Consider the following 15,205-nt stretch of genomic DNA (forward strand, 5'->3'; position numbering starts at 1 on the left):
AGAGCAAGGTTTGGAAGGTGAGGTTTTGAAGGAAAGCCAGTCATGGCTTTTGGCATTGTGTAATTGTTTGCTTTCTGAGAAACCGATATTCGCTGGTGCGCAGCCTCCCACAACCATTATTATTAGAAATGTGGAGATTATGGAGGTGACATGAAACTGTATATATTTTAATAAAATTCTATTTAATAAAATAGAATTTTCAATGAAACAAGTATAAATGTACACAAAAAAATTAAATGCAAGGTAGGTGAGGTGAAAGTATGAGAGGGCTTCAAGATTTATGGAAAATGGAATAAAAGTACAAGTTTATTTTGGCACAAATTTAAAAAAAAAATTCATTCATAGTTTTTAAGATATGTACGTCCACGAACTTTTTGAAGATCTTCCATGTGGTAGAAGAGTTGGTGGCCAGCAGGTGGCATGATGGTGAGGGTACTGGACTCCACGTGCCTATGATTCAAGTCCTGGATCTGGCTGCTTGCTTTCTCACTCCTCCCTGACCCCTGTCTCTCTCTGATGACTATAGCAAGATAAAAAAAAAAAAAAGTAATAAAATAGATATTTCTTTTTTTAAGAAAAAAAAAGAAGAAAGAGTTGGAGAGCTATTTGGATATGATCACATGAAAAAGAAGAAAGAGTTGGAGAGCTATTTGGATGATATGATCACATTTGACTTTTTATTCTGGAAGCTATATGTTGGATAAGTTTGGAAGTAGAATTTGAGAGCTGTCCATAGCCATATATGGTGACCAAAGGCACCATTTTAAATTCTGAGCCAGAAAAATTTTCCCCCAGTAGAAGTTACAAAATTAATCTTTGGTAACTTGGTATTCATCCATGAATACCTTGGTATTCATCATTCATTCATCATTCCCCCAGTAAAAGTTACCAAATTAATCTTTGGTAACTCAGTTTCATCCATGTCATCAAAGACTGGCAAGAACCTTGCCTGTAGGAGCTTCTCTGATACTTGAGCCCTGGCACATGCCCTCTGTGGTCAGAGCACTTTCCTTCCTCAGGAGAAATCATCCTCAAATGTGCAGGCTCCTTCTTGTTAAACTCCAAACAATCCTTCAATATTTGAGAGGATTTTAATTCATTAATTTTATTGCGACTTTAAACAGAACTGCAAGTTGTTTTAATTCTTATTGTTTTATTTCTTTATTACACTTGAGAAAATTGTTTTTCATGTAACTATGAATGAATTTTTAGGTTCTGTAGTAGTGAGATTAACCATGTGTTTGTCATACTTAGACAAATGAATTCCAAAATGCTGTTTTGCATTTTATTTTAATTCTGTGATTCTTTTTTCTTCTGCTGGACAGATATTTTAAATTTATGTGAATCCCAAACTGTCAATCTTTCCATTTTCATTTCTTTATGGCTTTAAAGCTGAGAAAGATAACATGCCTCAAAATACTTATAAATATTCTATTCTCCTTTGTGTTGCTTTTCTGTGACTCTCTTATATTTCACTCTTCCATCTCACTTCAGTTTATTTTGGAATATGATACAGGTTTGTATCTGTTGTTCCAAATGCTTATCTACCTTTTGGCCACAGCTTTTTAAAAATAATTTTGTAAATAACTCTACTCTTTTTCTTATTTGGAGATGCTGAATATATTACATTTGATGCTTTTTATATATAAGTGGGCTTATTTTCTAAGCTCTATGTTACTCTTTTGGAATATGGAATATATATATTTTTTTCTTTCTTTCTTGTTTCTCTGTGAGGTTTCTTTTTTGGTTGAAGAAAGAGGGGTCTTACTTTGCTTAAAATAAAACTTGTATATAACAAACAGTTATATTATAGACAGCTTAAAATTATAATGCATGACCATAAGTCATTCAAGGAAAGTATCTTTGAAAAAGAAAGCATGGCAGAACTTCAAAGTCAGTCAGAAATAAGAACATAGGGTTTTTCACAGCCCTCAGTGTGTTCATAGTTTATGCATGTGCTTCTACATTCTAGAAATGGTTGTCTGGTTAAAGACTTCATTTTCCAGGGTCTGTACTGACAGTCCAGAGAAGACACCACAAATCATGGTCCCTGAGAACATCAGTAAGAGTTGGGAGGCTGATGGTTACTCATAGTATTTCCGGTCAGTTTCAGAGGCCCTTAGAAACTAAGATGAAGGGAGTCAGTTGTTAGAGCAGTAGTAAAGATGACACAATGTGTAAGGCAATCTGACATGGTAAGGTTCCCAGTTCAAGTCTGGAAATCTTTATGCCGGTCGTTCATGGGCCCATGATCCAGGGCTTGCTGAAAGCTGGGACTGGATTGTGGTGTCAAGACTATATCGGAGTTCTTAATCTCTCTCTTTCTCTCACTGATGGAAAAAAATAAGTAAGCAAGCTTAAGAAAAGGCACCAAGATAAAGGAATGAGCAGTTCTGAGAGCGGCAGAAGGTTGTACAGAGATAACCTTGATCTTAATGATGGATAAGAATTTTCTGTCAAATGAGAAGGCAAGACATTTGAAAGAGAGACACCAAGTGCAGTAATAAGTATCTAAGCTTGTAAAAAAGCAAAGCAGTTTTCCCCTACAGTTATTCCCCCAGTAGAAGTTACAAAATTAATCTTTGGTAACTTGGTATTCATCCATGAATACCTTGGTATTCATCATTCATTCATCATTCCCCCAGTAAAAGTTACCAAATTAATCTTTGGTAACTCAGTTTCATCCATGTCATCAAAGACTGGCAAGAACCTTGCCTGTAGGAGCTTCTCTGATACTTGAGCCCTGGCACATGCCCTCTGTGGTCAGAGCACTTTCCTTCCTCAGGAGAAATCATCCTCAAATGTGCAGGCTCCTTCTTGTTAAACTCCAAACAATCCTTCAATATTTGAGAGGATTTTAATTCATTAATTTTATTGCGACTTTAAACAGAACTGCAAGTTGTTTTAATTCTTATTGTTTTATTTCTTTATTACACTTGAGAAAATTGTTTTTCATGTAACTATGAATGAATTTTTAGGTTCTGTAGTAGTGAGATTAACCATGTGTTTGTCATACTTAGACAAATGAATTCCAAAATGCTGTTTTGCATTTTATTTTAATTCTGTGATTCTTTTTTCTTCTGCTGGACAGATATTTTAAATTTATGTGAATCCCAAACTGTCAATCTTTCCATTTTCATTTCTTTATGGCTTTAAAGCTGAGAAAGATAACATGCCTCAAAATACTTATAAATATTCTATTCTCCTTTGTGTTGCTTTTCTGTGACTCTCTTATATTTCACTCTTCCATCTCACTTCAGTTTATTTTGGAATATGATACAGGTTTGTATCTGTTGTTCCAAATGCTTATCTACCTTTTGGCCACAGCTTTTTAAAAATAATTTTGTAAATAACTCTACTCTTTTTCTTATTTGGAGATGCTGAATATATTACATTTGATGCTTTTTATATATAAGTGGGCTTATTTTCTAAGCTCTATGTTACTCTTTTGGAATATGGAATATATATATGTATGTATGTATGTATGTATTTTTTTCTTTCTTTCTTGTTTCTCTGTGAGGTTTCTTTTTTGGTTGAAGAAAGAGGGGTCTTACTTTGCTTAAAATAAAACTTGTATATAACAAACAGTTATATTATAGACAGCTTAAAATTATAATGCATGACCATAAGTCATTCAAGGAAAGTATCTTTGAAAAAGAAAGCATGGCAGAACTTCAAAGTCAGTCAGAAATAAGAACATAGGGTTTTTCACAGCCCTCAGTGTGTTCATAGTTTATGCATGTGCTTCTACATTCTAGAAATGGTTGTCTGGTTAAAGACTTCATTTTCCAGGGTCTGTACTGACAGTCCAGAGAAGACACCACAAATCATGGTCCCTGAGAACATCAGTAAGAGTTGGGAGGCTGATGGTTACTCATAGTATTTCCGGTCAGTTTCAGAGGCCCTTAGAAACTAAGATAAGGAAGGGAGTCTGTTGTTAGAGCAGTAGTAAAGATGATACAATGTGTAAGGCAATCTGACATGGTAAGGTTCCCAGTTCAAGTCTGGAAATCTTTATGCCGGTCGTTCATGGGCCCATGATCCAGGGCTTGCTGAAAGCTGGGACTGGATTGTGGTGTCAAGACTATATCGGAGTTCTTAATCTCTCTCTTTCTCTCACTGATGGAAAAAAATAAGTAAGCAAGCTTAAGAAAAGGCACCAAGATAAAGGAATGAGCAGTTCTGAGAGCGGCAGAAGGTTGTACAGAGATAACCTTGATCTTAATGATGGATAAGAATTTTCTGTCAAATGAGAAGGCAAGACATTTGAAAGAGAGACACCAAGTGCAGTAATAAGTATCTAAGCTTGTAAAAAAGCAAAGCAGTTTTCCCCTACAGTTACTATAGGGGAAAACAAGGTCTTAGAGGAGTTAATTCTAATTTCATAGTGGTTCAGGGAAACTACAAAAGTTCTTGGATTTTATGACTAGAGGAACTGAAAACTTACAGCTGGAGTGTAGAGTTTCTAGTGTGAATTGTAGAAGAAAAGTTTGGAATAAAAGGAGGAGGCCAAATTGAGAAGCACCACATGTTCCAACCATGGGTTGGGGTATGGGGATTATCATTGTCATGCCAGTGAAGGATTTGAGGCAAGATGGTGTTATTGTTATTTCCTCAAAATAAATAATGAGAAGCCAGCAGGTGGTGTGGTAATTGGAGGAGTTGAATTCCCACATGGCCGAGGACAGTTCGAGTTCCAGACCTGGAAACTTGCTTTCTCACTTTCTCTTTCTCTCTCTGTCTCTGCCTGACCAAATTAAAAAATAAAAACAACAAATGGAATTAATTAAATAAATAATTCTTTTTAAAATAAATAATGACGGGGCCAGCAGTTGGCGTAATGGCTATGTCTCTGGACTCCCATGTAGTCGACTGCGGTTTGAGTCCCAGGCCTGGTGGCTTAAACTCAAGTCGAGCATGCGTGTGTGTGTGTGCGTGCCCAGGATCCTGAGAGGAGAATGGAGGAGAAGGGATTGCAGCATGGCCATCTCCCTTGGGGGGGTGGTGGTGGTGGTGATTTCTTGCTTTCTGTCTCTGTCTCTCTCTATCTTTCTGGTGAGCACATGCTCCCTATAGCAAAAACCTCTTAAAAAAAAATGACAACTGTAGCAAAAACATAGAGGGTGGGTTGGAGAAGACTGAGGTTAATTTAAGTCTCTTCCCCGTCTTCCCACATTTATCAAGTACCAAAGGTGTGCTCGGCATTGCCAGAGAGAGAGAGAAGAGGCGGGCTTCTAGTTATAGTGTGCATTTTATTGTCATTGTGCTACTTTTATGGAAACTGTTTCTCTGTAACAAACTCAGGATTAAGTGGGAATGGAGTGAAAGGGCTGGATTCAAGAAAAAAGTTCCTGCGAATGAGCAAAATGAGGCAACTAATTGGGTCTGGCTAAAGTGAGTGCATTCTGAAGTTTCTAGCTTGGAAGATGAATGGAAGTCATTTCATTCATGGAGAGCAAGTCCCGCAGAGGGCTATGTTTTGTGGGGAAGACAGCAGTTCTACTTGTCCAGGATTCCTCACAGTTACGGTTTTTGGAGGTAACTATGTGACACTGAATTTGTAACTTTTATTCATTGTTTGACTATGTGTGTGAGCAAGGAGATAACCTTTGGTGACACCAGAGGCCAGGCAAGACTTTATAAACCCCACTCTTTTCCCTTGCTGAGATACATCATTCTGTATCATATCGTGACATAATAATTATCTTCTCACCCAATTATCTCGTAATATGGAGGAGAGAGCACAGAAATCTGGTCTGTGCTTATTAAAGTCACCACTGGGATCCTTGTACAAATTTTATGGCATGCCTCCTCCTCTTACAGCGCGTGTGTAATTTATGGGCAGTTTCTACTGCTGTTATCTTCAATTTCTCCTTTGGCCTCCTGCTTATAAATCCAGATGTCAGATTTCTTTGGAATTCATTTCGCTTCACTTGGAAAGTCTCCTCTTTCCTTTGTTGCCACAGATTCTAACTTTGTGTATCTCAATAGTGTCTGCTTTAGACACAGATGATGTGAGGCATCTGTGGACCACCTTCACGACCTGTCCAGTGGACAGATGCACATTAGGGTCTGGAGGTCAGAAACACTGTCTGGGCTGACTATGGAGCTCTGGAAATCATCTGACTCCAGTGGGCATTTTAGATTGAGTCCATGTGTGTGCAAGCGTGTGTGTGTGTGTGTGTGTGTGTGTATGAGTGTGTTTATATATTGTGTGAGTGTGGGTTACAATTTAATGAATGACGAAGCTACTCATTGGTCTAGGTCTAACTCAAGTTTCCCTCCCCCATGAAGAGGACATAGCCATTTATTATGTGACAGAGCGCTTTTTGAATCTGAATCATTTCTCTGACAATAGGTAGCCTGTGTCTCACAGGTTGGTATTCAAATACAATGGGACTTCACAATGTTTGTGGAAAAATGAAACTCAAGAACGAGTTTATTGTGGTGCCCCAAGTTACTGAAATCTACCATAGTTTTCTATCATAACATGCATTTCCACAAACTTCTAGAAGTGCTGTTGTGGAGTGAAAGTGCCTTAAAGAAGGTCAAGAATTCCACGTTAAACTTCCTCTCTCAAAGGTGTGGGCATAGAGGATAGCTGGCCAATGACTACTTCTTAGTTGAAATAATAAATAGGTGCGTACTAAGAGTGCCTCAGAATCACTCACCACAATAATTACTCCCTTTTATTGACTACCTTTTATGTTTTTGTCACTGTGCTGCATGTTTATTGAACTCATTTAAATTTAACCACTCTCTGAAGTAGCCCTTACTGTCTTGTTTTATAAATGAGGCAAAGGTGGGAGATGGAGATGCTTGGAGAAGTTAAGCAACCTGCCTAAGATCTCACAGCTAGTAAGCGCCGGATCCCAGATTCGAATCCAGCTCTAGCTGTGTCTGTAGGCCTGTGGACATCCTTCTACACCTCTTTAGGCATAACCCTGACTAATCTTCCTTGTCTGTGGAATGGAACCTTCTATTCCATGCTATAATTGCCAAAAGGAAAATAAATTCTCAGCCTTAGTGAAAGAGGACAATATCTTTGGGAATTGTGTGTGTATGTGAGTTCCCTTCTTCAGTTTCTTAGGTGTTTTTATTTGGTTTGCTTTTTGTTTTGTTTTTGTTTTGTTTTTTTATAAATTTCCTAACTATAGCAAAATTCCACTACTGAAGGGGCAGTATATTGAATTTGATGAACTGTCCCCATTATGGCCTCCTAGCGCACACTTTAATATAGTCAAACACCTCTTTAAGGAATACAGTATTTTGCTGTGAAACTCAGGAAAAAATAAATTGTATACCATTAGATTCAGAAAATGTCTTACCATAGAATTTATTTAACTTAGATGCCTAACTACAAGGAACTTTATTTGTTAGAACTGTTTTTCACCAGCTGTCAGAGAGAAGACTAATGCAGAGGGTAATATGGAAGTGACAGGATGTGTGTAGGTATGGTTTTTTTCTTTTAATACATTGGGGTGATATGATTCCTGAAGTATTTATGGATGGATGTTGATCCCACTTCCATTGGTTTCTTAGGTCTGAAGAGGATATTTGAGTCATTATGAACTTTAATGAGAGTTTTCAGGAAGGTCAAGAACATGGACTCAGAAATCTGAATTTTAATCTCAGCTGTCTCTTAAAGTCTGAGTTTATTTTGGTGTAAAAGATTTTTGAAATTCATTTGTAGTTTCTTCACATTATACATTTTTCATGAACTTCTTGAAGACCCTTCATGTTAAAAAGCATATTTTAGAATAGTGTTTCTCAAAGTGAGGTCTTGGGAACTGTTAAAAGAACTCTGGACCCTACAGACTTCATGGTTTGAAGTCTTGGCCACTTTCTGTGAGTTCATTCTTTACATTAACTACCTTGGAAGTGATGGGAGGGTTTTAAAGGAGAGGAAGTTGACTTCTGGATGTCTTTTCAGAGTTTTGATTCTCTGAAGCCACTCCAGTGTGGCCAAGGGCAGCTGGGAGCACATGAGGGGAACAAGCTGTCTCATCTTCAGGTTGCTTTGGGATCAGGACAATAGGAAGGAGACACTTTATTGTCTCAACTGGATGCTCTTATCTTTTTGTTTGTTTGTTTTTTTTCTTTTATTGTCAGAGGGCATGTGTGCTTACCAGAAAGAGAGAAACCACCCTGTAATGGGGTATGGTCAGGTCATAATCCTATTTCATCCATTTCCCCATCTCATCAGGATTTAGGGGCTGCATACACATACATTCAGAGTGTTTTACAAACCATTGGGCCTGAGATTTGAACCAGAGTTGGCCATGTGGAATCTAGTTCTCTGTGCACAGTACTTAACCACTGCACTGTGGGACCATCCCTGAAAACCCTAAACTATTATAGTTTAGAGGCAAATGATCTATTTTCATCATCATTTCTTGCCTGTTATGTAAAGATGGGAATCTTGTAATGGATATGACTATTCAAATGGGTCTGGAATGTTCTTTGGGTAAAAAATGTCAGAAGTTCCAAATGTGAAATGTAGGGCCCACATCCTGCATTCTTAAAGGCATCTAGTCTTCCTATACCTGTGGTTCTTGGGAGGATTTTAACCTTTGGTTCTCAGGCTCAACTGTGCATTGAACACACCAAAGCAACTTTAAAGACTTGGGATTTCCAGATTCTACCCCAGAACAATTAATTCAGAATCTCTAGGGGTAGATGGATCAATGTCAAAAAAAGGGTTGTATTTTTGTTTGTTTGTTTTGTTTTGTATTTAATTTGCCCTAGTGTCTCACAAGATGGAGAACCTGTGGGCCCATGATATTTCTGGAGTGTATGAGTCTTGAACAACTTGCAGGGTCTCCAGGGTTGCTGGTTAAAAATATCAGGTCATGGGTCCTGCTACATAGTTAGTAGACCAGATGGGTATATAACTATAGTTTTTTGTTTTTTTGTTTTTTGTTTTTAAAGAAAGTTTACTTGTTTATTTCTTTTTCTTCTATGAGAAGGGAAGAAAGAGAGAAATAGGCACCAACTCCCCAAGGGTCTTCACACCACAATCTACTCCCAGCATCTGCCAGGCAGGATAATGGGCCTCCCTGGTGTGTATATAGGGAGGCTCTAGGATGTGAACCAGGATCTTCCCATGTGGGTCCAGTTGCATTACCACTGCACTGCCATCTAGCCTGTGTGTTTACATTTTTAATAAGATCCCTGAGTGAGTTTTATTTTAAAATGTTGAGCATCTTGGGGCCCCACTGTTTTCTGAGAATCTCCATATGTGGAGAAATGTGGAGGAGAAAAATGAGAATCAAACCAGGCAGGGATTCCTGTGCTTTGGAAATTTATTGTACTTTGTTGTTGGTTTATCTTGTGTTACTTCCCTTCCTCCCTCCTTGTTTCTTTTATTCTGGAGTGCATCCATTTATTTAATAAGTGAAAAATGAATAGAAATAGACCTCATTTTGAATGATTTCTCTGTTAGAATTTCAGGATATTTCATGAAGTGGTTATCACCATTCCAGGGTGTTTCAAATATGGAGATGTAGACTAGAAAAATAAATAAGAAGCAGAGATTATTGTTTGCACCATGAGGGATATCATAAGTATGGTGGAGGCCAAAGAATTAGCAGTTTTAAAAATGCTTTATTATTTATTTATTCTGTGTGTATGTGTGAGAGAGAAAGAAGAGAACAAGAGAGAGAGAGAGAGAGAAGAGAACAAGAGAGAGAGAGAGAGAGTCTGGCACCCTCAAGGGTCTTTATGCTGCAATCCCTCCTCAACTTCGGCCAGCCAGGATAACGGGCATACGTTCATGCCTGGTGTTTACAGGCAGACCTCACGAAGCAAACCAGGGATGCTCCCATGTGGCCTCAGCATTATGGAGTACCATGCTACCGCCATGCTACCTCAGCTGACCTACTTAGCAGATTTTAAAAGAAGGATTCCCACTTGTAGAGGCACCACTAGCCTGGCTGTCCCAATGTTTATGAATTGACAAAGTTAATTCCATCTTTTACTGGAACCTGAAAGAATTACCACCTGAATGCATTGAAATGATGCCTTAGTAAAGACTCCTTCCCATTTCCATTCTATTATAGAAAGCCTTCTGGATGAGTTTCAATTTCTTGTAAGAGACACTTGAAACCAGTAGATAGAAACTTGTGTCAACATGACTATTTATGTGAGTGGATCTTCTTTGTGGCCTGTTTACAACCACCCAGGGCATTGAGCTCTCCAAATCTCACATTCCCCAAATGTACGTGTGACTATGGGAAATGGAATTCTTGATTTATTAGCTTAAATCAAACTAGTGTTGATATTTATAGCAATGGTTGTTCTTATTTTTTTATGTAAGGGTGTAGGCACTTGAGAACTGCAGGAGGGGACTAGCTTACTTTATTTAATACTCAGAAATCCCCATACTGCCTGTTACTCTAGAACCTACCTGTGTGTTTCTAGAGGATTATTCTGTCTGCTTAGTCCACTGCACCTCACTCTAGCAGTGCACCCTGAGTCAAACCCATCTCAAAGTGGCAAGTGGGCTTATACTCACACACACACACACACACACACACACACACACACACAGCTCTGAAGGAAAGCCCACAAAGCTATACAAGTCCAGTTTGGGCATCCTGCCAGATTCCGCTCCAATTTGTTCAGTGGATAGTTATGTGAAATACTTTCCTGCAAACATTTGTTTCTCAGCACTAAGAATAATCAATAGAGGCAAATGTCTTTGCAATCATGAAGCCTTTTTATGTGTGGAATTCTTCGTTGTTTTTGGTTGTGACTACAGTGAACATCCTCCAAAGTGGCAGCAGGAGAGCGCCACAGTTCTTCGTAATAAGGTGAGATTTACAGCATTGCACGAGGCTGGGGGATAAATCAGGCTGCTGGTGGGATGGGCAGAATGGGCTAAATTCAGGTATTAATAGGGTGCCATGTGTGCACTGCAGAGGGAGACAGCCTCATCAGTGTTACAGATGGTATGTCCTTTTAGTTAATTTAGAAGAAATTCTGATCAGCCAACAGAGCTTTGAGGATGGATGCAAGAAAAAGAAGACGGTGGCATATGGAGAGAACATATTTGTTCTTGGAAAATCACTAGAAAATGTTTAATGTCATCATAACCTCATTTGCATAAAAATAGTCATAGGCAGCAAACCAAATGAAAGCAGAGGAAGACGTGATGGAACCAATGCTTTCCGAGTTTCATTTCATTATGAATAACATAAATAATTCAATTGAATAAATAAATACAAAACTGCTTCAAGTAGATGCACTGGAAATGATTATTCCTTGAAAATTCCTTTAATGGTGCATGTTGTGATGAAGTAATGTGATTATGCCTCTGTGGGCAGCATTTTGCTATACACTTGACCCTTGCTGATAATATCGAGTTCTCTGTAGCTCTCAAGTGTTTCGTGGAAGCAAATGAAGTTTTTAGTCACACAGCCCTATTCATAATACAACCTTGGAGAAGTTAATAGGCCATAGCTTATCTTCACCGTGGTGGATACAGTCCCACATTGCACATGGGTTCTGCTTAAACCACATCCGCTCATCAGAAATCTGGGGTCTTTGACTGGGCTCTAGTAGCTACATAATTCTAAGTAAATATTTGAAACCCTGGTAGCGGAATAGAGTCATTGTTCTTACAAAGTCTGATAAGGGGAATTGTTGTGTAAGTGTACATCATGGCATGAAAAAATATTGGTGGAATTTACTAACTCGTTGATTTCAACAAATGTTTTTCTGAGGTTAGGTAGAAAGCCTAGAGCAGGTAGTATGGCAGCAAAAGCCGGGATCTTATACCGTAGCTCAGGAATCTTATACCGTAGTTTTTGCACTCATTTGATTTTATTCATTCACTCAGTAAATACGACATCCATCAGCTCCCAGGTACCAGGCACTATGTTGGATGTTGAGCTTATAATGGAAGATAGATAATATACTGGGAAAAACAAAATACTAAGAGAGAAAAAAAATCCCTAAATAGATAATTATAGATTGTGCTAAATGCTTTGGAGAAAATAACCAGGTGCTAATATACAGAGTAACAGGAAAGGGTGTATTTAGAGTAGCTGCACTCAGGAAATAGCAGAGGTGAGGATGAGCCAGTAACTCACAGACCTGACAGAAAAACTCCCCTGACAAGTGAACAGTGCTTAGAAAGCCCTGAGATTTAAGTGGGCTTGGCTTTATCTAGGAACTGATAGGGAATACTGGCAAATAGTATGAGAAGGATAGAAAGGAAAGTAGGAACCAGAACACTCAGAGTTGCGGACAATGATAAATCTATTAAGTTGTCTGGAAAGTCATGATGAACTTTCCTATATTTTCCTATGCAAAAATGTGTTAGGACTTTACCAATGACCCAGTGGCAATAAAAGTGACATACTATGTTGAGTAGAATTCCCTTAAATTTTGGGACCAGCAGTTAGCGTAATGGCTGTGTCACTGGACTCCCACGTAGTCGACTGTGGTTCGATTCCCGGACCTAGTGGCTTAAACTCACGCCGGGCGTGTGTGCGTGCATGCCCAAGATCCTGAGAGTAGAAAGGAGGAGAAGGGATTGCGGTGTGGCCATCCCCCCTGGGGGGGGTTGATTTCTCACTTTCTGTCTTTCTGTCCCTCTGTCTCTCTCTGTCTGTCTGGCAAGCACACGCACCTTATAGCAAAAAAACCTCTCCAAAAAAAGAAAAAAATAGAATTCCCTTAAATTTCAGCTCTACCTGGAACCTCAGAAGCTTACCTGATGCAGAAATAGGGTCTTTCTAGATGTAATTTGTTAAGATAAGGTCATACCAGATTAGGATGGATCCTACATCCAAGAAAGTTGATTTCTTACAAGAAGAGGAGAAATCCAGAGACATGTATAGAGAGAAGAAGGCCATGTGAAGATTTGGGTGGAGACTGACATGATGCAACTGCAGAGACTGATGCAATGCACCTGCAAGCCAGGGGATGCCAAGGATTGCCAGCAATCTCTGGGAGCTAGAAAGAGGCTAGGACAGGGTCTTCCATGGAGCCTTCTGAATATGGCCCTGCGACACCTCAGTTCATGACTTCTAACTTCCAGAAATGTGAGAGAATAAATTTCTTCTGCTTTAATCCATGCAGCTTGTGGCACTTTGCTAAGGCAGCCTGGACTAGTATTAAAGGTCATAGAAGCCATCAAACATTTTAAATAGAGAAGCAGCATGGTCTGCTTTATGTCTTTAGATCATTCTGAATGTCGTTTGAAGAAAGGACTGGAGAGAACAGGAGTGAAGCTAGGAGTCCAGTTTGAAAGATGGTCCAGGTAGCAGAGAGAGTGATTATGACTAGGGTAAGCATAGTGAGATGCAAGAGAGTAGACAGAGATTTATGTTGGAGGTCCTCAAGGAAGACTGCCATGGTTAGATTGAATCACAGGGGTGGATGGCAGTGCCATCTACTGAGATTGAGAAGACAGAAAAACAGATTTGGGGAGATATGAAACAATTCTACTTCAGACCATGAAGTTTTTTTTTTTTTGAGAGGTTTTTGCTGTAGGGCACGTGCACTCACCAGATAGACACAGATAGACAGAGACAGAAAGCAAAAAAATCACCCCCCAGGGGGGATGGCCATGTGTCCCGACCCGGGGGACAGTTGAACAGGTTTCCTGAGGGAGGGAGTGAGAGATGGGACACACACAGACACACAGAGTGGAGACAATACGAGGTGCTAATCAAGTTTTGCTGATTGAGGAAGAATGTCAAGTTATTTACAGGCTGGTGGGCATTAATTGGTAGCCCGAAATGCAAATGAGATAGAACAGCATGAACCAATCATTGGTGTGGGTGGATATCTCCCATTGCCTAGAAACCCAACTGCCCCACAGAAGAACAATTGGTCACATAATTTCTGAGAAACGGTTTGCTCAATGAGGAAGTGAAACCTAACGGTTTCTAAGATGCAGGGCAGCTCTCAAAATGGCAGAGCTCTCAAGATGGCGGAGCTCTCAAGATGGTGGAGCTCTCAAGATGACTTCCATATGCAACGCCCTCCACAGCCACGCCACAATCCCTTCTCCTCCATTCTCCTCTTGGGATCTTCGCATGCTCACAAGCCTGGCATGAGTTTTAAGCCACCAGGTCCGGGACGTGAACCGTGGTTGACTACGTGGGAATCCAGCGACATAGCCATTACGCTAACTGCTGGTCCCTAGACCGTGAAGTTTAGTGTGTGATTATGTGACTGGAGACATCAGCTAGATGACTGAATAGTTTATAGTTTTGGAACTTAGGAGAGAGTCAAGGGGTGGAGATAGATACCTTTGGAGGCATCAGCATAGAGATGACCATAAAAGCTGAGATGACTAGGAGGAGAGAGCTGAAGATGAGGCAAGAACCCAGGATTGAAGCCTGTGTCACTCCAAAATGTAAAACATACAAAGAGAGACATTCAGCAAAGGATGTGAGGAAGGAACTGCTGATGACGAAAAAAGTTGGGAACAAAGAGGTGACATGAAAGCTAAAAGAGGAGTGTATTCCCAGAAGGAAGTAATGGTTCCTAGATGTGAGGAGTACTGAGATTCCAGAGGTGCTCCGTGGATCCAGCAACATAAAGTTCATTGATGATCTCAGTCAGAATGTGCAACCCAGACTGGGGTTAACTACGAAATGAATGAGAAGGAGGAAATGAGACCTTAGTTAAACTGATCACTCTTGACAAATTTTAATGTGGAAAGGGAAGGGGGTATGGGATTGTACCTGAGGGCTTGTGGGAGGAGGGGTCATTGTTTCATTTTTATTTTCATTGTAGGGGCCAGCAGGTGGTGTGGTGGTTAAAGTGCTGGACTACCACATGGTTGACAAAGGTTCAAGTCCTGGAGTTGGTGGCTTGCTTTCTCACTTTCCCTCTCTCTCTCATTAGTTAAAATAATAATGATAATGAATAATTAAACAAATATTTCTTTTAAAATATTTTCATAGTGATATGACTTCAGACTTACAGTAAATTTGAAAACATACCCTTTTCCAGATTACTCAAATTTTAACATTTTATAATATTTCTCTTTTCTCCATTTGTATTTTTCCCCCTAAATCATTATAGAATGACTTAATTGTGGACATAATGCCCTTCACCTCTTGAGTGTGTGCTTCCAAGAACAAAGACATTTTCTTATGTAACTACAGTATAACACAATGATATTATCTATCCACAGACTTTATTTAGATTTCACCAATTGTCTCAAGAATATCCTTTATAG

The 15,205-nt window shown here is 39.3% G+C and overlaps 1 protein-coding gene across 1 annotated transcript in view; it reads left to right on the plus strand.

Moving 5' to 3' along the window:
* Positions 1-15,205, plus strand: part of GALNT17 (polypeptide N-acetylgalactosaminyltransferase 17) — a 486,325-nt gene that overhangs the window by 179,293 nt on the left and 291,827 nt on the right. The window lies entirely within an intron of this gene.

Source organism: Tupaia chinensis, unplaced genomic scaffold (assembly GCF_000334495.1).
Source record: "Tupaia chinensis unplaced genomic scaffold, TupChi_1.0 Scaffold000429_1, whole genome shotgun sequence".
Lineage (NCBI taxonomy): Eukaryota > Metazoa > Chordata > Mammalia > Scandentia > Tupaiidae > Tupaia > Tupaia belangeri.